General features: G+C 44.3%; 1 long non-coding RNA gene across 2 annotated transcripts in view; it reads left to right on the forward strand.

The window, feature by feature from the left end:
• Positions 1–23787, forward strand: part of LOC127059293 (uncharacterized) — a 70768-nt gene that overhangs the window by 42972 nt on the left and 4009 nt on the right. For both annotated transcript variants that reach the window (XR_007776956.1, XR_007776955.1), the window contains one exon: positions 22747–22919. This is a non-coding gene — a long non-coding RNA (uncharacterized LOC127059293). The remainder of the gene's footprint in view (positions 1–22746; positions 22920–23787) is intronic.

Consider the following 23787-nt stretch of genomic DNA (forward strand, 5'->3'; position numbering starts at 1 on the left):
GGGAGAGGTGTAGTTTTTTGCTCTGGAGTCTGCCAGCTAGACTGTACCAGCTGAGTAGAGTTTTACAAGTAGTTAGCCATCAGATTGTAGCCAAACCCCTAGTTTAAAGAAAAAACCCAGCAGTTAAGTATAGTTTAATTTTTTTCCCCCAGGAAGTATTGTTATTATAAAATGTAATTAGTGGGTTTAACTCAGCAATATTTCATTTCTCTTACTGCAGAAAAAGCTTCCTAGCTGAGCATCTTTGTTAGAGCTGTCAGTGTCTGCATTCAGAAAAGGAAAAGAGCTGTGATCAAAAATGGGTTATTTCTTGGCAGTTTACATGCACACCCTGCCAGTCAAGAAAACTGAAGCCTCCTAATGATATTAAAATAACAGAAAAAGAAATTTTGTCTAACATTCAGGTGTTTTTCAGAGAACCTATTTGCTCAAGTGAGAAGTCTTATTTGTTGGCGGTGGCTGAATGCTTGATTACAGTAGCTGCGCTAAATATCACTGCTGGCGCTTGAGATATATTTAGATTCAGCTCCCTCTGTCTCAGAAAAAACAGCAATTAAAATGCAGCACTGTAACATAACGTAACTGATAATAGGTATAGGGCTGAGGAAGCTTTGAGGTGTTGCCAAATCTGCTATGGAAACCATGGATAAAGCATGAAAATGTTGGGAGCTATTTCTTCCTGTACTAGTCAGAGCCCATATTCAGTTCCATCAGTGAAACATGCAGCAGTGCAGGGATTTTCCAGGGAATCTGAAGGAGTTAGGTGCCTTTGACAGCAATAATCACTACAGCATTAATCTTACTGTCTATAATTTATCTGCTTCACAAGATTTGTTAGTCCTGCACAGACCTAAAGTACCTCTTTTAAAAGCCTCTCCTCTCCTCTCCTCTCCTCTCCTCTCCTCTCCTCTCCTCTCCTCTCCTCTCCTCTCCGCTCCTCTCCTCTCCTCTCCTCTCCTCTCCTCTCCTCGCCTCTCGCCTCTCCTCTCCTCTCCTCCCTCTCGCTCTCCTCATCCTCTCCTCTCCTCTCCTCTCCTCTCCTCGTTCCTCTCCTCTCAGATCGCCACTCTACCTCTGCCTCTCCTCTCCTCATCCTCTCCTCACAAACTCTCACCCTAGCGAATCGTCCTCTCGCATCTCCGATCGTCCACAGTCTACATCGCTCTACACATCTCGACGGCCTCCTGCAATCCGGGAGAAGATCTCCGCTACCTCTCGACATCGTCCTCATCCTCGGCCTTCAACTCCTCTGCCTGCCTACTCGTATCCGGTCGTCCTAGCCGTGACCTCACCTAGAGCTGCGCTCGAGCTCGCTCGAGCCTCTACGCGTCGCCTCGCTCAGTCCTGCGAATCGACCTCTCCTGCTCCAATCTCGCTCGTCCTCTCGAGCTCTCAGTCCTCTCCTCTCCTCTCCTCTCCTCTCCTCTCCTCTCCTCAACCTTTTGTGATTTCATCTGTTCTCTGCTTCCTGTTCTCCTCTTCCTCCTTCTGAATACTCTCAGAATATTCCGATTTAATGAGTGCTGAAGTCATGAGGCTCTGTTAAGGCTCCGACACCCTCAGACAGTCCCAGGATTGAGGGCAGAGCAGAATGCAAGCTCTAGTACATAATTCTTGACTATATTTTTAACTGTCATCTGTGTGCAGGAAATCCAGCACAGTGTATCCTGAAGGACAAAGTGGGAAGGAATTGTCTCCTTGGCACATACGTGTTTGACTTTGCTGGCAGAAACCTGTTTGGCAACAAACATGGAAAAGGCCTGCGCTCTTACAGGCTCTGGACTTTGAAGGAGTTGCATTTACCGTGAAAAAGACATGCAATAAAGAGCCACCCTTGTCTTCATTTGAGCTCTACTTAAGCTCTGTAAGTCCCATGCAATTCACTGAAAGAGTTTTTCCATCTGTCTTCAAAACATGGAACTTAGTGATTGTCAGAGCTCCATACTGACAGGATAAGGAGCCGACTTAGCCTGTTTATCTGTAAAGAAGTGGCACTGTATAAGTTACTTCGACCAGTGACTTTCCTGGAAAGCAAAGGGACCTGTTTATATTTGCAGCCTGAATCAGTCTGTGATCACTACACAGAGCATGAGAACAAAAGTGGCAATTACTCAAACCACAGAAAAATCTTTTCTGTAATTTACAGTGCCATTCTTTAAAGCTCCTTTCAGTGTTTTTCAATTGAATTATCATATGTATGGTCTATGTGTCTTTGATGCACTGAGAATTTAATTGACAAAAACCTCATTTTCAACTGAAAAAGGCGGCTTTGCTGGAAAAATAATAATCCATGCACCATTAGCCTTCGTTATAGTCAAAAAGGAACAGTAAAAATGTCACCTTCTAGCTCAGGTCAGCTTCCTGAGTGGTTCACAGGTGGTGTTTGTTCACTTTACTGACTAAAATAAATCTTATTTCTCTTGGCTGCAAGAACGACGCAGCTAATGGAGATTGAGGTGGGCTTCAGGCTGCATCGCATGTATTCAGCAGAGATTAATTTTGTACTTTAATGAAGAATGTTTACCAGTAGTCATGATTCAGGGGAAACATCCATTAAGAGCCTTGGGTGAACTTGCAGTAGTCAGAAAAGAGATTGTCCCTGTAAATTAAGCCTTGCCAAAAAGGCCTGGCAATCATGTGGTGCTCCTTGAATGGGACCAGGCCAGGCAAGGCAGACCACTTGTGGGTAGGTGCCTCCTCGCTGCAGGCAAAGGAAGGAGGCAAGGCAAGATCTGCCAGAGAAAACCTGTAAATCCAACAGAGGGCTGACAGACTCCCAGTGGGAGTGATGAGGTGAGTGACTGGTGCCTGTGGCAGGAGGAAAATGAGGAGGGATATTTTTTCCCTCTTCACACTGGCCTGCAAAGCCAGTTAGCTCTGAGAGGACATTATTCCAAGTTACCTACCTTTTTAAAGGCAGAGTGGCTTTCGTGGCAGTACAAGCCACGTCCTGAATCCTCATGCATCCTCCTCCTGGCTGACACGGTGACACTGTGGCAGCATTGCTGATCTTCATGCACTTAGTCCCAGGCTGTGCCAATTGCTGGGTGCTCTCACCTCAAGCACAGACTCCTGTCTGGCCTCACTGCACTTTTGATGCTTTTCTCCCTTGATTCTGCTCTCCAAAGAGAAAGAAACTGCTGGTGGAGCCAGCAGTAGAAGAGAGAATTGGGATTTTCTGCACAATGCCATTGGTACATTTTCCTCACCATCACTGTGCTGGGAAGAGCTCTGAGCTGTATGGACCCAGAGGGGGTCTGTAGGTTGTGTGGTGTAGCTGGAGCAGAATGGAATCAGGCTGGGATTAGGGTATCCTATTAGGCAGCATGTGAGTGGGCAAAGGCCACCATGTCAGTCATTCTGCTCTAAGGGGCCTGGGAGGGAACGAGGAAGAGTCAGGGGCTGAGGGAGGCACAGAGGAAGAGGAGGAGATCCAAACCCTCATCCTGCAAGACTGCACTGCCTCCTCTCCCAGATTTTGCAGTGTGTACTTGTACTGACCTACTATTTCAACTTTATGGATGTTTGGAATGCCATTGGCCCTCAGCATTTGGCAGAAATGCAAAGACACAATCTCTGCTTTATTTGCAGAAGGAGGCTGGGACTATTTTGAATTTTGAAGCCATGATAATAAAAAAAGTTTTGAAATGGAGAGTGGTGCAGAAAAGGAGACAAAAACAGAGTATGTGTGGGTGTGTGCAGGTGTACTCCCCAAATCTTGGGCTGAGGAGAGAAGAGATGCAAATGTTTGGGAGCCGATGTCAGAGACGCCTGTTTCCCTTGTGTTCCTCCTGAGCAACTCCATCAAATTCTGCTGAGCCACCTGGCTTCCCTGTAAAGGAATGGGTCATGAAACTTTGCTCACTGTCTTTGCTGCAGGAGTCATTTCAGTTTTTCAGAAGAGTTGCAAACCTGCAAGCTGAACCTGAATGTCATTCACAAACACTGTTCTCTTTACCTCTCCCCCCTGTGTGGGTGTATCACACCAGGTTATTCAGGCAGTGCTACAGTTCAGTGTTTTCTGTTTGAATTTGATAATAAACATTGCAAAAGGCAAACACATTTCCTTCTACTCTGCTAGCAGGGGAAAAGCAAGGAGTAGAAGAGGCACTGAGATGAAAGACATAACTACAGGTGGAAAGCATCCACCAGCTGACAAACAAACAATACCCAGAATAATGAGAAAATACTTTCAACACTGTGGCAGGGCAGGCCAGGCCAGGCTTCCCTGTTCTAACACACAGAGTGCAGATACAACTGGCTGTCGTGGGTGTCCTAAAGAAACACCAAATCCAGCTGGCAGAAGGTTCCAAACTTTCCATGGTGTCATCCTCCCCAGAATGCCTCCATTGTGTGTACTGGGGCAGTGCCAGGCAGGGAGCTGCATGGTTCCTGTGGCAGCTGTCCAGCTCCATGCATGCTGGAATTGAGCTGAGTCTCCATTGGGGACTGACTCTCTGCAGCACACTGACCTGGTGACAATGTCCTCCCTTGTCACTCCCTGCCAGCAGAAGCCCCTGTGTGCTGGGGACTGCGGCTTAGTCACTCTGACCCCTGCATCCCTCATCCTCCGTAGGATAGGGGGAAGGGAGAAGGCATGAGAAATTGGTATTACCACCCACAATTCTGTGTGGGTGCCTATGCCCTCTGTAAGGAGTGGGAATCACACTGAGGCTGGGGAGGTTGAATGGAATTATCTGCCTTTGAAAGGTTCATGGGAAATTTAAATGCTGGGTGTCTCTGCCTGGCTGTCTTCAAAGGCTTTTTTATTTATGGATTACCTTTCCTGCTCCAAAAGTATGTTTGTTCAAGCAAGAAAATTGACATTAATGCAGCCATTGGTAATCTAATATCTTCCTTTTGCTTAGTTTTGCCAATGTTATAAAAAGAAAAACAAAATTGTCTTTTTCCCTGGCCTCATATGTTCTCTGTCCTTAGCAGAAGCCAGTGCTGAGGAAGCATTTGAGGCGCTCCAGGTCTTTTGCTCTTTTTTCAGCAGTGAACTCCAATATAACCAAGTTAATTGGCCAAAACCATTTATTAGCAGTGCACAGGCTAGGTGATATAGTAAGGGCTGAATATAGTAAGGGCTAAGAAAGTCCTTGCAAACTATTTCAAGGGAGAGTCAATAATTCTTATGTTCTGCCTTCTTCTCTGCCACAGAACCATCCCCAAGTATTATAAGAAGAGCTGAATCACTGCATTATAAATAGACTCACCACGTATTTTTTCTCCCTGAAAATAATTTCGAATCGAACATGCCTACTCTATTCACTTTGAATTACTGCTCCTAAGAAAAGAGATGATGACATTTTCTAACTCTTTCTACTTTCCCCATTAGTAGTCTGACTGTTAAAAGCCTTGACTGGGATGCAAACTTGCTTCCATTTAAGTCAATGTGAGTTTTATCATTGACTTAATTGGAAGTGAGATTGAGCCATTGGGCATGTGAGTGGCTTTGTATAGAACTTTGAAAAAAATAATAAAGGAGACTGAGGCAAAATGTAGTGCCAGTTTTTTCATCACAGTGATAACCTAGCTTTGCCCAGCCTACCAAGAGTCATGCTAAGAGGAAAGCCTAGCCTCAAAGGAAGTGCTCATAATATTATAGCCTAATTAGTGTATGGGAGAAAAATGCTGAAGGGGAGTGCCGCTCCCGTTGTTAAATATTTCAGCATTGCAACGCTGACTAATGTTGTCTGCTCAACACTAAGTTAGCCAGAATCCTTGCCCTGTTCCCCTGCTGCCTGCCTACGATTCAGTGCTCCCTCCTCAAGCCTTGGTTTTGGTTGTCATGCTGGGTATCTCTGAAAGTACAGAAAACATTGTTTTTCTGTGTATCTAATTTGCCCATTATTAATATTATCCCCAGTCTTTTAAGTAGGTGATTATTAAGCAAAGAAATAGCAATGAAGCAAGGAAAGAATGTGATAGGGAGATTTACTGTGTGGGAAGCAGAGATAAAATTAGATTTCTTTAAGCTATGTAGTACAGTTATTAGGAAGTTAGGCTAATTTTTCAAGGAACAGTCGCTTAAATAACCTCATCTTATTATTCATGCTGAGGTATTTACTACAAAAATTCCTTCCCCCAGGTCATCATTTTTTCCAGCAGCAGAAGTTGGGAACTCAACAATTGTTTGCAGACCAGAATAATGCAATGACATGTTACAGTAATGCGAATGGTAGATTATTAAAGGACATGATTTAAAACCACTCTGCTGGTGCTAGTGGAATTTGTTTGTTTGGCCTCTTTTAGCATTTTCACCAGCTCTCTCCAAGTTTTCCATTTGCAGTCTCAGTGGAGACAGCAGTAAATTTTATCCACCTCAATTTGTTCTTAATGCTGTTTCTTATTATCTGCTGACTTTTCTAAAGGCGCCCCCAGTATCAATCTTGCTGACTGTTAATAGCGCCCAGTATCTCTACCACCACAGAAGTCCCAAGTGTATTTTGCCTTAATTAGTTTCTTTTTTTCCCCATCTCTATTCTGTTGCTCCCACCTAGCCTGTGTGTGAATTTATCAGACTGACTTTTAGGCTAAACTATAGGTTTCTAGGAGCACATGTAGCTCTTAACTGAGAATATATTTTCCAAGCCCTGCAGTGGGAGGGACTGTCAAATCATTTGTGGGTTTGGCAGTCCCACACAGTTTGGCAAAATATTTTCACTTACACTTCTATCAACAAAGTGACTCTCCCTCTGCTCCTGTTTTGTTTTGCTTTACGGTTATGTTTACAGGATTACCTCAGCATGTACTTCTCAGCTCCATCTTGCTGGCATACCACCCTGAGCTTCATGGGCTTACGCAGACCTCTCCTCCTGACCTTTCCAGTGAGCCACAAGAGGTCTGCATAAACCCCTTGGCTCTTTACTGCAAAGTCATCCCCTCAAAATTCAGGGCAGAACCCTAGCTCTTCTAAAAATAAGGATAATGCTGGAAGGAGGCAGGTTATAGTTTTTATACCAGGAAATATAATAATGGGATCAAGGGGAGAAAACCTATGCTTTTGTCATGCTTTCATTATTTGCAGTATTAGCTTAATCTCTTGCTGCTGGTGATTTGCCAGTAAAATGGGTCCTTCTTGTTTTAGAGAGGACACTTTTGAATCATTGACCTCTGCTGTGTTGTTGGCTGAATGAGACCTCACATGCCAAAGGCTCTGGTTTAGAAAAAGAGTCAGCACACCATGCAGAGCTCTGCTACTTTGGTTAGGCTGCTCAATACACATGATTTAATTTGAGGGCAGAGGTACTGAAATGGAGATACCTAAAGTCCCTAATAAATGGCTAAGATTGGAGAGACTCCTTAAAGTTGCAAATCCATGTGTTCCCTGGACCTCTCAAGATGAGGCAGTGAAGAGACACTTTCACTCCACAATTATTGGCTGCTGATCTCCTGTGTCAAGGTGCGTGTAGCTGTTCCTCTAGGACAAATTTGGAGAGATTGGGACTACAACAAGTTTCATTTTTTCAAAAGAAATATTTTCTTGCTTAAAAATTAGGTAAATATGAGCATGACAGTGAGAGAAAGGTTTCCTTAAAACATGGATTCAGTTCTAGTATGTGAAAGTGAAAATCTTAACCAGCTCCTGAGGTTACCTCCAAAGCAGCACCATATGGGGAAAATCAGCTTTCAAAGCAACCACTTTGATTCATGTAAATCAGTATAAAAATTCCTGAGGAGGCTCTGAAGTAAGCTGGAAAAGGTTAATATGACTGGTTTGGCTGGGGTGGGAGGTGGTGCATTCTTGAAAATGCTGAAGAGAAGATGAAAGCAGGGTTGTTACGAGACGTTTTTGTCTCTGGAACTTCAGCAACTGCAGTAATTAAGCAGCACCAAGGAATGTATTTTCAAGGCAAGTGCAGAACTGGCATTATGCTAACAGAGGCAGCGTACTAGTGATGTACAAACAGCTCTTCCCACCTCTGCTGCTAACTCCTCATACTGCTCTAGGTCCATGTTTTCCTCCTCCCTGCTCCTCTCTCCATGTTTCTTTCTCATTTCTTTCTCTTTCTTCAAACAAGGCCAATGCACATTCCTTTTACTAGCACCCATAGGGAAGGGAACAAAGGCTGAATCTGCCTGGCCAATTTGCATGCCAAATTCATAAGACTGTCAGGTTTCTCTCATTCCCAGAAGTATTTGTTCTTAAAAACACTTGTAACAGAAGTGACATTGTAAACAAGACAAGTGTCCCTAATGAGCAACTGAAGCTTTTCAGAATTAAGTTTTTAGGAATATATGTCAGCATTCAGTCAATTGTTTTCTTAACCTGATTATAGCATTGCACTCCTTGCAACAATAAGCATTACATTTGTCTTTTACAGGAAAAGAAAAATGGAGGAAAGGAATGTGCAGACAGTCAGGAAGACTGTAACTGGGCCATGGATTCAAGGCAGGACGCCTTGAAAACCCTCTTTCAGATTTGTTTTTCTCTTTTGGTGACCTTGTCCATTCTTTAAGGTTTCTTTTGCTGCAGTATATATGACTGTAGGACAGCAGGACAAACTCTCTTTGTCATGTAGGAACAAGAGACGGTTCCCCCCAGTCTCCAGTGTTCACATGCATGTGTCCCTGGGCTCCATGCTGCACTGTCCCCAACACATTGGCATGCAAGAGAGGCACAGGCCTGTGGTCACTTGGTTTCCTCCCTGCATGCAGGTGACAGGGGGTGTGTTGGCACATAGGGTTTCCATGGGGCTTTGCACTGTGACCACCCTGCCAGGGGTGACACAAGCTGGGTGTGAGCTCTCCTTAGTTTTTTCTAAGAGGAAAGCAGGACCTGAAAATGATCAGAAACAATATGTATTGTATTATCACAGCATCCCAGAGCCCTTGGCTCCCTGGGGCCTCCCAGCTGCAGGGCAGCATGGCTGTGCTTTTTCTGCAGTCAGCCTCAGCCCCAAGAGCTTGGTGCAGCACACAAATTGGTGTTTTGTGCAAGGATTCATTTCTGGTCACCTCCTCCTCCTTTGTCCGACTCCCATGGTCCCACAGGTGCTGTGGAATTCATTCCCTCACCCAGATTTTCCTTGGGGTTACTACACAACTTCCAAGGCCAGACATTCAAAACTTTGGCCTTAACTGTTCTGCCTTTTTCTGGACCCTTCAGTGAAATGCAATTAGCACATATTTACCTGGCTGAGAGGCACATTGTAAGGCCTAATGAATGGCCTCACAGTACCTGGTGTGCTGTTAAAGCCTAGAGGAGCCTGATAAGGAGGTGAGCTTTACTTAATTAAGTTAACCTTCAGATTAATCGAGCTGTGTGTTAAAAAAAAGAAGCAGTGTGAGAGCACACAGCTCCTGCAGGTACTGTAGTCTTGTTTCTGGGGCTGCCCTCATTAGAGTGAGCCAAACACAGTGTCTGTCAGAGGGGATGTGCATTGCTGGAGTGCACACTGATCCTCCCTGCTTATTTATGCTTTACAAAGTGTAAATTTCAGAAATAAATTGTTGATCTACTCTGCATGCAGCGAAATTTTGCCCAAGGCTGGACTGGTGATTTTTTTTTTCCTGTGTGTCTACTTGCTCCTTTGGATGATGCTCACATGCTGCTATTTCAGTTCCTAACCAAGCAATTATCCAGCTGCATGTATATGCAGCGAGCACACCGAGCACAGGTGCTTCCCTGGTGACTTCAAGGAAGCTCAGGTGTCTCTTTCACTGCTTTTATTCCATTGACCTTTTGTACATTACCCTGTAATTCTTCTTCTTTAGTGATTTATGGCTATAAAGGTATACCCTTTTAAAGCCCTCTCTACTCTCTTGGCAGATTGCAATTAGTTTTCTTTTTTTTAATTTTATTTTTTAATGACTAATTACCTAGGGGCTTTTTGAATAGGCTGTTGGTTTTAGTGCCTCACTGCAGGGCCCCTTTCTGCTCAAGTGTAAAAGACAGAGAGGTCACAATAGCAGTGCTCAGCATAATTTCCCCCCTCCTCCATTGGAAATCTGTCACCCACCTCTTTAGCTCTTGATGCGAAAAAAGGAAGAAAGAAGCAATATGTGGGAGAATCTCTGTGGTGTGTTGTCTGGCAGTCTGACATGCTAATGTTTCTTTTGCTGGGAAACAGCTGAAAAAGGAAAGGGCTTGCTGACTGGCTTCTCTTGCCATCCACGGTCAAGCAGAAAGGGGATGCTGAGTGGGAAACCAGAGCTGGTACAGCCAGGAAGCCATGCAGAAGCAGCTGTAAATCCTCTGTAGATGTGCAGATGAAACTCAGTCAGCAGAATGTTCTCAGATGCTGGATACAAACCTGGGTGGAAGAACACAGAGGATAAATAGTGTCACCCAGTGGACCTGGAGCCCTCAGAGATGGGGGTGTGATGGAGAGCCCAGAAGGGCCTCAACACAAGCCCATGAGAACTCCTGAAGAGGGGACTATACCAACAAGGGCCTCTGCCAAATCTCTGCTGTGTCTGATGGAAAATCTTTCCAACTGAGTAGCACTGTCTCTTGGAGGGGGTTATTTTGTCTTCCTGGGGTGAAAAAGGTGAGCAGAGCTGTCATGACTCTAGAGTGGTACCTGGTGTCATCAGGAGCTGCTTCAGATCTAGCAGAGTCTTGCTGCGTAAACCTTTTGGGTAGTCAACAGTTTAAATGTAGTTGAACACAGTAGGCAAGAATTATTAGTTTGGCTTTTTTCTAGGGAGAAAGAATTCTAAGGAATGATGAAGACTTGTTTGAGAGTTGATGTATCTGTGGCTTTGGTTGATCTATCAAATCTCAGAAAATATTCAGTATTGTATAAAGTAAAATGGAAAAGTGAATGGTTTACCTTTAATGGAAAGATCTGTAGTCTAATCTAGCATAGGACTAATTTATAATAAAAATACATTTATTAATGAATTTAAAGATGATGTCTTCCAGCCCATACTCATCATGATTGTAAGATATGTTTCAGGAGACAGAGCACCTGTAAGCAAGGAAGTAGACTGAAGACATATTGTATTTGCTGCTTTTGATCATGTCAACTTGGAGGAAGAATGCTCAGAAAGAGATCTAACAGAAATATTTACAGCGGCACAGATGACAATGCCACCCATGGGCTTTGGCTCAGGAAAGTATGATATCCAGGGAAATCACTTTTTCTTACTGGAGAAGAAAGAAATGCATTAAAAAGTGTCATTTAATGCATGCCATAGTTATAGAAAGGTGTTTTTTATATGGGGAACCACTGATGTATTCCCTTACAGACAGTATACATCACTGTAAGCCACCCTGCCTGTTTTATTTTGTGTATCTGTCTCTACAGATACCTCCTAGTCTAATTTCATTCCAAGAAACTGAACCTCCATGAAGGGATTTGTTCTGTGTGTGCTGATTTCAGACTTTACAAGTGAGCCACAGTGATTTTAAAAGATGATATAAACTTTCAAATACATCAAATGTCTCATTGGATGAAAGATTAGGATGAGCTTCATTTTATCTGGATTATCTTTAAATGACCAAATTACTTTTCACATTGTCTAAAGGGATGCAGAGCTCTGGATTTGCCTTTATGAAACTGAAGGTTGGGGCTGACTCTCACCTGGTGTCTGAATGGGAAACTGGATTTTTTTGGCTTTGGATAGAGCCTGCATTTCTCTAAGATAGATGCTCTTTCTCCATTTGGAAACTTTTCCCAGACACGGTTTGAAGATTTTTATGGTTTGTCAGGAGTTTCTGAGTGCTAAACAAAGCTTGCCAGGGGGGCAACACTGTACCTTGTGGTGTTCCACAGGTGGGCTATGGGTCTGTGTCTTGGCTTTTTGCTGCATGTGTGCCTAGGCTGCAGTGAGCCCCAGCATAACATCTGCTTGGAAACTGGCTCCTGAAGCCACGATAGCTGGGGGCTGGACCCAGTTTCCCACTGCCTCTTCAAATCTGTGGATGGCTGAGAATGCCTGGATGGGACCTATCCATGCTCCCCACAAAAAGAGAAACTATCAGTTCCCATTTCTAGTCAAGATTAAATGACAGCATCACATGCAACTACAAAAGGAAAGTATCCAGGAGGGAATATGTGATCTGTCCTCCCACGTCAATTCTCTGCTACTAGATTAAAGCTACCAGAAACTTAAAGGGGCAGGTCTAGGGAAAACCTAATCCCCCACTCGTTAGTGCTTGCCACTCAGTGGTAAGGTTTGTGATAGCTGATGTTTCCCCCAGTGCCCCAGTTCTTTGAGTCACACAGCTTGGTGAGAATTGTTTTCCTAAATGTTAACTTCTAGAAAAAAAGGCCTTGAAGACATGACCAAAGTCCTCCTTTCTCAATGAGAAGTGAAAAGAAAAAGGGCCAAACTTGTTGGTTTAAGCAGCACATTTGAAGTTTTTCTATGATCCAGCTTGTGGGTGTAGCTGTGACAGCACTTCGTTACAATTATGCGGCACAGTATAATGGTGCTTCCTACTGCCATCAATACCTCTTTGCTTTGCTAATTCTTTCTGCTTCTCCATTTCCTTCTTCCTGGGGTTTCTCCAGCCCCCATCTCCCCTCTTTATTGCCTTTCTCAGACTTTCCTCCCTTCCCACCACCTCCTTGTGCTCCTTCTCCTCATGCAAGCACCCAGTGAGCATCAGAAGGGTTTTAGTGCCTTGGTTCCATTCTCATCCCTTCCATCAGTGACACTTTTTCACCCCAGGCTTATTTTGGTGCTGAGATCCCTAGGGCTCCCCAGCACTGCCATAGCAGCTGAGGTTTGCCACCATAGGAGGTGTGCAGCTGCAGCCAGAGGTACCAGAGGGTCACAACTCCCAGGACTGATCTTCTCAAGGTGAAGGAACCTCACGTGTCCTTCCTTAGCAAGGAGAAAGAGACAAGAGAAAGAGATGATGGTGGTAGTTGTATAAAAGGTACAGAAATGGGAAGGGAGAAGAAGATTGGATTTCAGACTAATGTTTTAGTGGTTTACAATTTAGGCTTTGTTTTTATCCAGTTGAAATTTAGTCTGTGGGGCTGTGATTTTACTGTCTGTGGAAGGCAAGGCAAGGGAGGCAGGTGCACATGGAAACTTCTGTCTGTGGTGTCCTCTGTCCCTGGTCTCCCCTGACACTCACTGGAAAAAGCTAAACTCCTCTGCAGGGCAATCCAAAGCAGAAAATTAACTCCACGCTCTCCTTTTGCTGTCCAAGGCCAAAGTTCCCTTTTCTGAAAATGCCTTCCCTGCTTTTCTTAGCACAGTGCTTTGTTGAATTAAATGGGACTCGGCGTGTGAGTTGACCTGGACAACCATTAGCAAACACATATAAAAGCTACACCTGCGAGGAACAATTGCAGGGAGGGCTGTCATGTGGCTCCACAGGCTGCTCTGGCTCAGAGCAGAGGAGAATTGGCAGCAAAGAATGATGGCTTTATTTGTACACTAGTTTCAGGTGTAAACAACAACTGCTTCATGTAAACCCTTCTGTTCATAAAGCTTCTCACTTGACAATGGAGCCATTTAGCAATCACTAAACCCTGTTGAAGTGCAGATGCTCGTTTTTTATTCTGAAAAGATATATATATGTGTTTCCTTTTGATAACTTAGTGTTGCTACCAACATCTATCACCGACATCTGCTTGAAATAACTCTTCTGACCCATTTTCCCCTGCTATACGCATTCTCAGTCCTGCTGAATTTTTGTGTAACTGTGGGCTGTGTTGGCTTGTAGCACTGCACTAACTGTGAGTCAAGTGTGAAAAGGTGCCCATACTCAGCAAGTGACAATCACATGTGTCACCAGGTACAGCTGTACAGGAAAATGAGCTCTCTGAATGGCTGCTACAGGAGAGTGTCTGATGGTAGTCAGGTGTAAACCCCAGAGGTTGCTGAGACAAGGGGCTGATCATTTTCAGTTCCCAGGAATTCTTTTTCCCGGTGAGACCAGGAGGATTCATTCCCCATGGAGGCTTTGCCTTTTGTAGTACCCTGCCCTTTCCCCTCAAATCTCTTCTTTGTAACTCTTGTGGATGCTTGCTGATGTACAAGTCCTGCAGGACTTAATGGTGCTATTATGGTTGGCAGGAGTTTGCATTTCCTTGATGCATGCAAAAAGTGCCACCTCCACCAAGGCCCCTTAAGGTTTTCCTGTCTCCAGCTGATGACAAATACATCATTTAGAGTTCTTATGACCCTCCCAAAAATACAGCTTACCTCCTGAGCAACTTCCACAAGTATCCAGGACTCACCAGGGATAAATCCCCATGGGCAGCATGAAGCTTTGGAAGCACAGATGCAGAGTTGCTTGCAAATCTAGCTCAGAGCAAAGTATAAGAAGCCCAGAAAGAAGATGCCCCAGCTCTGCAGAGGTATCCCCATGCTTACAGACATTTCCAAATGATACCAAAACCAGGCACAGGCTACATGAATGTCTGTGGGAGAATGAGAGTAACTTGGCTGAGTGTGGAGACCCCTGCATTCAGCTACCAATTCACAGAGCTGAGTTCAGTCAGCTTTGGAGAAGGACCTGAACCCACCTCCAGAGCAAGACATCTCACCCCCAGCCTGTTTGAGAATGTCCAGCTCACACTGATTCACACCATCTTCCTTTGAGCACATGAGGAAAAGCTTGCCAGAGCATTTCTGCTTTTCCATAGAGTGAGACAGTTATCTAATTGGCTTCTATTTCCAGCTGTCCCAAAAAGCAGAGGGAGGGTCTGGGCTCATTTAGCTCTAAGCAGCAGGGTTTCAAGGACCCTTCCCTGTGGCACCTCTCTCTTCCCTGAGTCAGAGGTCTAACCCAGAGCTTTGCTTTCCATGCACTGGCCGTTCATGTAGAAGTTGGACTCAATGGTCCTTTTGAGTCCCTTCCAACTCAGAATATTCTCATGATTCCCATGTCTTTGTGTGATCAGTGGCCCTGGAGTGGAGGCCTTTCCAGACAGGGATGGCAGAGACTCATTCAGAAAACCCTCACAGTGAGAGGCCAATACCAGCCTTCTCCCCCTCCTGCTTTCTCCTCCTGGCCCTGCTCCCAAACCTTTTGCTGTAACCAGGCTGCTGCTGTCCCTGCAGCAAAATCAGCATGATGCATCTGAGCACTTCTCAGGCCAGGGTGGCTTCTTGTAAACTGTAGTGTTTAAGCTTTGGTGCAAGCACCAGCATGGGCAGGGAGGGGGTGCCCCATACCCTTGTGTTGTCTCTGTGAAGGTGAAGGTAACCACCAGCTGGATGAGGGGAGATACCATCTTACAGGAACACAATCTTAAACTAAGTGAATTGGAAGTAAAGCCCTACATATCTCTCAGGTTTAAGCTTGAAGCTCTTTACAGGCTCCTGAGAAACAAATTTCATGGTGCTGTTGGCAGGTTTTATAGCTCAGTGTTTAATCCTTGGTCTGTTAATAAGGCAGGTAATGCACAATGTTTTCCTCAGTCATATAATGTGGCATCAGCCATGTAAAGTGTCTCCAGCCCAGAATGGCAGGGTCCTGTGAAGCCAGAGAGGTGCAAAGCTTTCAGGGATCACAGAAATTCCTGCTGATTTTGTTTGGCATGGGGTGCATTCAGGAATGATCTGCCTGGGGCCACGGCACAGTCTGTGTCACTCTGTCTGAAAGCCATGTGGTCTCTGAGCCCTCCCTTCCTCTGCACCTGGACTGGGCTCTGCTTCCCTTGGCACAAACAAGAGAACTCAACAGGCTGCACCATTCCCCTAAGGACCAAAAAAAGTGAATGCTGGAAATGCTGTTTTTTGAAATATTAGTACTTGACAGCTCCTGCCAAGCCTTAGCAGGCCAGTAAAATCTCTCTACATAAATTGTGTTGTAATTAGTGTGATTTGTTTAATGTCACCTTGTCTAGCTCAATGAGAAACCGTCTCAAAATATGAAAACACTGCACTTCTCAGTTGAGAGAGTGGACTCTGACGTCACTAACACATTTTTATTTCTTGCCATTATTTTACCATGGCCTTTTCAAATCACTCAAACTGGAGAGCCTAAGCTAAATTAGGTAAGAATTCCCAGATGAGGAAAATAAGACATAGTAACAACAAGCATAAAATTTTCTTGATATAAGTAATACAAATAATAATTAATGGATGTTGTACTTCATTGGCAGGACAACACAGCAAAAACATTCTGATAGCCCAAAATACCTTGTCTGGGTGAAAACAAGGGGAAGCAATAGAGAGGTGAGAGGACCAAGTAATTTGCCTGCTGGAAATGTGTGTTAGGGTCTGACCTTTTTCCCCAATGTCCCTCAGCTCCTGTGCTGGTCTCACTGAGCTGCACACCCAGGTCTCAAGGGCCAACATGAGTGAATAATGGCAACTTTTCCACCAGGTGGCAACAAGGGCAGTAATAGGAAAGCATTGGAAAGTCTAGAGAGGAGCTGGGTAGCAGCACTGTGCCTTCCCAACAGACTCCAATACATTAAGAGAGTTCCCAGCTTGAATGTGATCCCATCCATCAGAGCCCAGAAAAAGCTCATGACAGACACAACAGGAGGAATAACTGCCAGGTCTTAGCCTTGGTTGTTGAAACCTGATAAAATAACTCTAATCTTCCCCATCCCATGAGCATCACCACCAATCTGAGGAACAGAAAGAAAAAAAAAATGAGTGGGGAGCCTTTTCAAGCATGGGAAGTATCTTGGGATGAGAAAGGTGCAGAAGGAGCATTGGATGCCCAGCTTAGCAACAGCATTTTTCAGCTTTAATCTTTCTTCCAAATGTTTTGCTTTTATTCCAACTAATTGAACAAATGTCTTAAAATTCAAAACACAAACTGAATTTGATTAAATCTAGCTTGGTTCACATGATAAAGCACTGCAGTTAGAATGCAGCTAAAAAAATACATTATGCTAGGACAAATAAGTAGGGTTAACTTCAATAAGAGCTGAGGTAAATTGCTTTTTGCGTAAGATGTGCATTTTTACCTCAGTACAGCTTTAATCAAAGTAAAATATAGGAGAAGGGAAAAAAACCAAAACAACAAACCTTTACAATGTAATGTTTTGTCTACCAACCACTCAGTAACATTTTAGTTTAAGTTGCTAAATAAAGCCTAGGCTACACATTATCTGTCCCCAGTTAGTATGTAAACAATTAAGGCAATATCTTGGCTATGAAATAATTTATAACAGATAAAATAAAACCCGGAGATGTGCGTGAAAATTTTCCATCAGAAGCTTGTCTGCCGCCAAAAATTTTACTGAAAGGGGAAGGATGAAAATAAGTACAGGTATTTAAATGGAGTTGGAAATTCACACTTACTTGAGTATTTTCACAGCCACATGAAAAAGACTGTAAATTAAGCATAGCAAATAAATTGGATAAAAAATATCAACCTTGCATTTGTGAGAAGGAATGTTGCTGTTCTCTCCTCAGTAGTCCATAGCTGATATTATGTTATCCATAATTATTGTCTGGATATTTTGTGGATATAATACAGGTGCTTCAAATTCCCACATAGAGCACTTTGCAGCCTGCCTTCCCTCTGGGTAGGACCTCTCTTTCTCCAGGGGTGTGCTGCTGCCATTCCCTGCTCTGTCTGGATGATGCCTGTTGTGTCAGAGCAGGATCACCTCTACCCCCTCTCACAGGGCCATGGCTGGAGCTGTACCTCCAGTTAGGACACAGCAGGAAGCTGGGGTAGCACAGTCCACGTGCTGGGAAATACCTTGATCTTTGATTCCACCTGGGACTACAGCCCCTGTGGCCAGGATGGAAACACACTGACAAGCAGCTTCCAAAAAAGGCTCAAAAGGGTTTTGCTCTCCCATATTTCTGTGTGCCACAGGACTGTACTGCCTAGCATGCAGTATACATGGGAGACACACTCTCCAAGGGGACACCTGATCATGTTAAAAGTGGATGGCACACCGGTCACAGCCTGCTCTGTTCACTGCAAGGCTCCTTTGGCACACACCCCCTCTCTTTGCAGGTTTCCCCTCAGCTTGCCAGCTGGGCAGCCAGTGTAACTGCAGAGCAGGAAACAGCACTGGAGGGTAAGAGTCATCAAAGCGTGTGCTGGTGAATCATCAAGCTGCAGGCTTCTGAGACAAAAAAAAAAAAGAAAAAAGAAAAACAAAACCCACCTACACATCTGTCTGCCATGGAGAAAATGTAGGGAAGTTTTCTGACAGTTCATGATCCATGTTGTGCTGCCCATAAGCATCATGACTGCATAGGGAGAACTGAAGCCACTGCAAACCTGAGCTTGGGCAGTGGCTGTGTAAGGGTGAGAGGGGCCTGCTGCCTTTATCATGGTGGTCAGAGTAACTCCTTGGCTCCCCATCCTGTAATCCACCTGAGGGAGGGCATGGAAGTTGTGTTTAAGCCACCAGTTCAGAGAGGATCTGCATGGATGATGATTTAGCAACCTGGAGAGCCACCAGGAATGCCTCAAGAGAACTAGTGAGGCAGTTCTCACCACCCTGTCAGCTGAAGTAAGAATAGACTAAAGCAAATATGTAAAGCCTTGATTACATCAAATGTTTGGTAGAGGCAAGATAAGGGTTCATTAGATAGCAGGCAATCTGGGCAGTCTAGCACTAAGGACCACATACAGTCGTTTCTCAGAGACAGAAAGAATTTGTTGTCTCACCATTCAACATGCTTTTTTTACTGAGTATCCCACCAAACCCATCTTCATCTGAATTTTATATGAGAATCTCAGCTTCTGGGAGTCAAGAAGAAGGAGGGACATGACACCCTCAAGTGTCTGCAAGTACAAAACTGTTTTGTGGAGGAACTAATTCTGGGATGATGGAAAGGTGCTGTGTGCCCTCAGGCATCCTTTGCACTCAGTGCAGAGCTCAAGGGAGACCTGGGCATGGCACCCTAACTCTGGGCACCACGCTTTGAGCCTGAGGTGTAAGGCTGCTTTGGCTGTGGGACAGGGGAGCAGAGAAGAGAGGCAGGCACTTCCTTCCAGGGGCATTCCACAGCAGACAGGTCACGGTCCTGTGTTGGGACACTTGGCCAGGCAGAAATTCCAGCTGGGGAATCAGGCATTCTCCTGGTCAGGAAGAGGACAAGCTGGTTCATCTCAGTGCACACAGAGGTCCTCATGAGCTAATTTAAACCTGGCTTTGCACCCTCGCCAGCAGACTACTGAATCTCCTGGAAAGAAAAGGGGGAGGGAAAAGTGAGCAACCAGCCTCTTTGCAGAGGTCAGTGAACAATTGCAATTACCTTTTACTGTCTTCCCAAGCTGTGGGAACCCTGGAAGCCAAACCTACTCCAGGGGTAGCCTGAGATGAGAGCACAGCCCATCTGAGAAGGTATGGGAGCACCAAAGGGAAATACAGATGATTTCTGCTTCAGAAGAGGCTCTCTCCCTCCTTTGGGATGGTCCTAGTGCCTCTTTGTATGGCCACATGCTTCCTGATTTCATGGGGAGCCCTGGAGGAAAATGGCTTGGTAAAAGCTGAGAGAGAACTATATTTTCCTGCCTTCTCCTCTTCCCTGTGTCCTCATTCCTGGCACATGGCAAAGCACAGCCCCTGTATCCTCATGCCAGAAGCCCAGTTTGGAGGGGATACAGCAGCTGTAGGAAAAGCAGGGTTTTCTGCTGCTCCCAGGACAGGCTGAGCTCTTCTGACTCATTGTGGCTCTGTGGGCATGGCCTCTGCTACCCTAACCTGGCCATGCCTATCCTGAGGTAGAAATGCTTCCCATGCCAAGGGAGGTGTTTTCACACAAGGACTTGGACTCATGCTGTAACAACCCACCTTGCTTCTCCTATTTTTGGAGACTGTCTAAAAGAGTGAAGCGTGTGCATCTGACTCCAGCTGAAATTCAGCAGATTTCACTTCTTCAGAAAATGTATCTTTGCAACTACAGGATTAATTTTAATCCACCACATCCAATGACCTGCTGCTCATGTCAGGAGGTCTTGAGGACAGACATGAGTGTTCCCTTCTGTGTAGCACCTCCTCTTTCTCCTCAGCTTCCTTCTTTCAACAAAGGATCTACCATCTCCGTCTCCTGGGTATCCACCAAACTTTTCTGCTTCATGTTTTCAGCTATGATTTATTCACATCCCTCCTATTAGACCAAGAGAGAATTTTTTTTCCTTTCCAGCCCCTCAGTTTTTTAGTGCACAAATGTGTTGGTTGTGCCAACAGAGGCTCGGACGTGATGGGATTTAATTGGGAGCATTTCACCCGCCAGATCAGAGTCTACCTCCTCTTGACTGTCCACATAGCCCTGCCTCAAGATTCAGTACTTCATGTAATTTTGATTCTGACAGTAAAGGCTGCACTGAAATCTCATCTGGGCTTGTTAGTGATATATTGACTTAACCTGCTTTAAAGAAGGCTAGGAAAGCAAAGCAAGGAAAATCTCAAATCTTCCACTGCAAGCCAGGCCTTTCAAGGGAGAATGAGCAGTTTGTGTAATAGAAGCATTTTCAGTCCAAGGGAGACAGATACTGTGTATTTCAACAAAGCCAAAATATTTCTGGTTTATGTGGTCTTAATAGTTCATGTTTTAGTAAGTGTAGCCAGTGCTACAGTCTGAAGCCACATTGGTAAAAAACAATCACTTACCTCATGCTGTCTATTACCAGCTCCTTGCTGCAGCCTCCAAACAGTTTAAGCTATGCTGGCTGTAAAAGAACTTAGAAAATTTTCCCAGTGCAGGCAAGCTTGAAGAAGAAACCAGTTTATTGCAATTCATATAAGTGAAAAATACATGACATTAAGTTGCTTCCCAGAGGCATTGCTAAATGAATAATGGATAAACAATGTCAGTGACCCCCCTGTCAGTGAGGCACAAAACTGAGGCACAAAAAAATGAACAGCAGTGGCTGAAGGTTTTGTTCAGCCTGGTGGGAAACTTCCCACTAGAAGGAGTCCCAAACAGAGAGGTATCTGGCACTGCTTTATATGGAGATTACTTTCCCCATGACCACTCATTTTGCTATAAATTTCTTCTGCTCTGCAGATTTACACACCACAAATATGTAATAGGGAAGGAATATAAACTCTGTCTTTGTGGTATTGCTGGCTCACATACTGCAGCTCAGCAGTCATGGACAGCATCCAGCATTAACGCTCAAAGGGACCTGCCATATTTATGACTTCTCCAGCCTCACAAGAGCAAAAAGGCTGGCAGAGAGTGATTGCAGCACAGCTGAATGAAATGCATAGAAAAAGAGGGCAAAAATAAAGTATTTTTAGAGTCTGAATTCCTAGAGAAATGAGATCTATGCAGTGCAACTTGTCTGGGCAAGGATGTGTATGTGGTGGGTTGCTTTTTCCACAAACCCCACAACATAGTTTGATTCTGCTCAGCTGCTGCCAATGACTTTTAAAAGGAGAATGTCAGCAGTCTTGGAGGCAATTCAGTTGGTCCATCATGGATGGAAACAGATGCTTATGCCTAATAAGCTTATGTTTGTTAGCCTTATGGAAAGGCTAAAAAAATTACCATCATTAGGCGTCAGACTACAAAAAGAGGGTAAAGGTTTTTGAAACTGCACTCACCTATTCTGGAGCCCACAAAACTTCTCCTCCATGGCCTAAACTGGCTGAAAAATATCCCTGTGTGTTTCAAATGTATTTGCCAGCTTCTCCAGGAATAAAACCCAAAACTGATGTACAGGACACCTGGGCAGAGGTGACTGCAGTCACAGAGCCTTATTCTTCTGCCACCTTCTGATTTCTCCGAAACCATCTGCAGATGCAGTTGCTCCTCTGTGGGGGCAAAGCTGCCATCACCCAGCCCAGGCTTTGCTGAGGGCACAGTATGTGCTGCTGCTTGCGATTTACACCAGTGCACATGCACTGTGGAGAGGGTCCTTGAATTTATAGTGTCTGTTCAGGCTTCTGGATAAGCCGAGAAAGTGAACATCACCATATCTACAAGCTGGGCAAAGAGCATTGGGAAGGTTTTCCAAGCTGTGCTCTGCCACACAATGAACGATTTTTTTTTTCCCACAAACATAACTGGCAAAATTTGGTTTGAGAAGGAGGGAGAAGTTTAGAAATATATAGTCAGACGTTGTTTTGCAAGGTCACCAATTTTTTACATATCCAAATGAACAGCTTCCATTAAGAAGATTCCAAAATATACTGATTTCTGCTGTAGGTAAAGAAATCCTAATAATGAATGCAATGACATCAAAGACAGCCAATTACCTGTGTTTATAATTAATGTGATCTTAGTGTAGCAGTGATGAATGGGTATGTACTGCTTCTTATTGCAAACAATAGTGGTACCCTGGTTTTTGCACCCACATTCGTAATAGAAGAGAGGGAAAATTTCAAAACAGTGGCTAATATCAAAAGCCTCCATCCAGAGAAAGCTGTGAACATACTGTCTGATGTTCTGAGGTGAAAAACCACCAACAGTTTCCATTTCATCACTTTTAAAATCAGATCACTTGTTCAGGTGCTGCTGTGATTGATAATGCCAGTGTTTTCTTCAGGAATGTTCAGGCTCGCACCTCTGTGAAGAATATCCAGGACTAGGAAAGAGGTTTCGGCCTACACTGCATCTGAATGAAGTGGAGCTCACACTGTGGTACTGATTATTTCAGGTCTGTGGAATTGAAGAAAGCTCTCTCTCGCCACACACAGTATCAGCTTTCACTCAAAACCCTCCCAAACACTAAAAACTTTGGGCTTGATTGCAGCAGCTGAAGCAGGATTAAATGTGTCACCAGTGTATGAACTGAGATCCCTTTGACTCTGAAGAGAGCCTCGAGCAATGATTCAAAACTAGACGAACTTTCAACTTCAGTTCACTCAGGGCCGTGGGGTCTTCACTTGTAAGCTGTGTTTTTCCAAGCTTTGTTTTTTTTCTTTTTCTTTTCCTTTGCTACAGGGTTCATTATTTTTCAGAGGATGGGTCTTTCTGCCCTGCAGGGATCTATCTATCACTGCTGACTCTCTGCATCTTCTCCACATGGAAGAAGTAATTGGATTGTATTTTCTGCACACGACCAAGACAGCAGGGAAACCCACAGCTGTAAGCCAGAGAACTAAGCTGTCTCGAGAGTAAGTACCTGATGCCTAAGAAAACGAAATGTCTGGGTCTACCCACAAGATCTTTCCTTTCTTTCCATGGAGGGGCTGAGACATGCTGAACTGCATTTGCCAGACTGCTCAGGAAGGTGAACTCTTCAAGGACCAGTGAAAAACATAAACACCCAAATAACCTCTTCAAAAATGCAACCCAGGGGCATTAAATCATGTGACTATACAAAACAATAAGTATGCTGTGGGATGCTAATTGTACAGGACATTTCATGAAGTTACAGTGAAGTTATTGCAAAATCCACTAGCTTTTTTACATTGCCAGGGCCTCCCTGTGCTACCACATGGCTGATGTATATGACTGTGCAGGAACAACTGCAACACCTCAGCCCAGACAAAAAGGCAAAAAAAGTGCTCTTATTTTACATATTTCCAGATTGCATTGTATTTTTTATTACTATAAGGCTGCAAAATGCTATGTTGTAGTCTTAAACATTGTGCTCTTTTTTTTTCTAAGAACACCAAAATCCTGATATTATTATATTTGGGGAAAGTGATGGGATTGCCAAGGCTTTATGCTGTTAGTCTTTAAGAGTTTAGTAGATGTATTACTTTCCTTCAAATGAATGCCTGCTTGTCATTGTCATTCTTCTACTGTTTGTCGCCCCACCCACCTCCTTAGATCTAAGCCTAAAAAAAGAATCTCTTTGGAGCTTGATTTGTTGCTTGTAGCTATGTTAGAGGAACTGTACTATTCTGGGAACACTCAGGCTCCTCCAAACAGCTCTTCCAGCAGTAACACCATGCATGGTTTTCGTCTTGGCCTTAAGGACTTTCATCAGTCTCCCATCAAGCCTCATCTGCCAAATCCCAAGTGCCACAGAGGAGG

The sequence above is a fragment of the Serinus canaria genome, chromosome 2 (assembly GCF_022539315.1).
Source record: "Serinus canaria isolate serCan28SL12 chromosome 2, serCan2020, whole genome shotgun sequence".
Classification (NCBI taxonomy): domain Eukaryota; kingdom Metazoa; phylum Chordata; class Aves; order Passeriformes; family Fringillidae; genus Serinus; species Serinus canaria.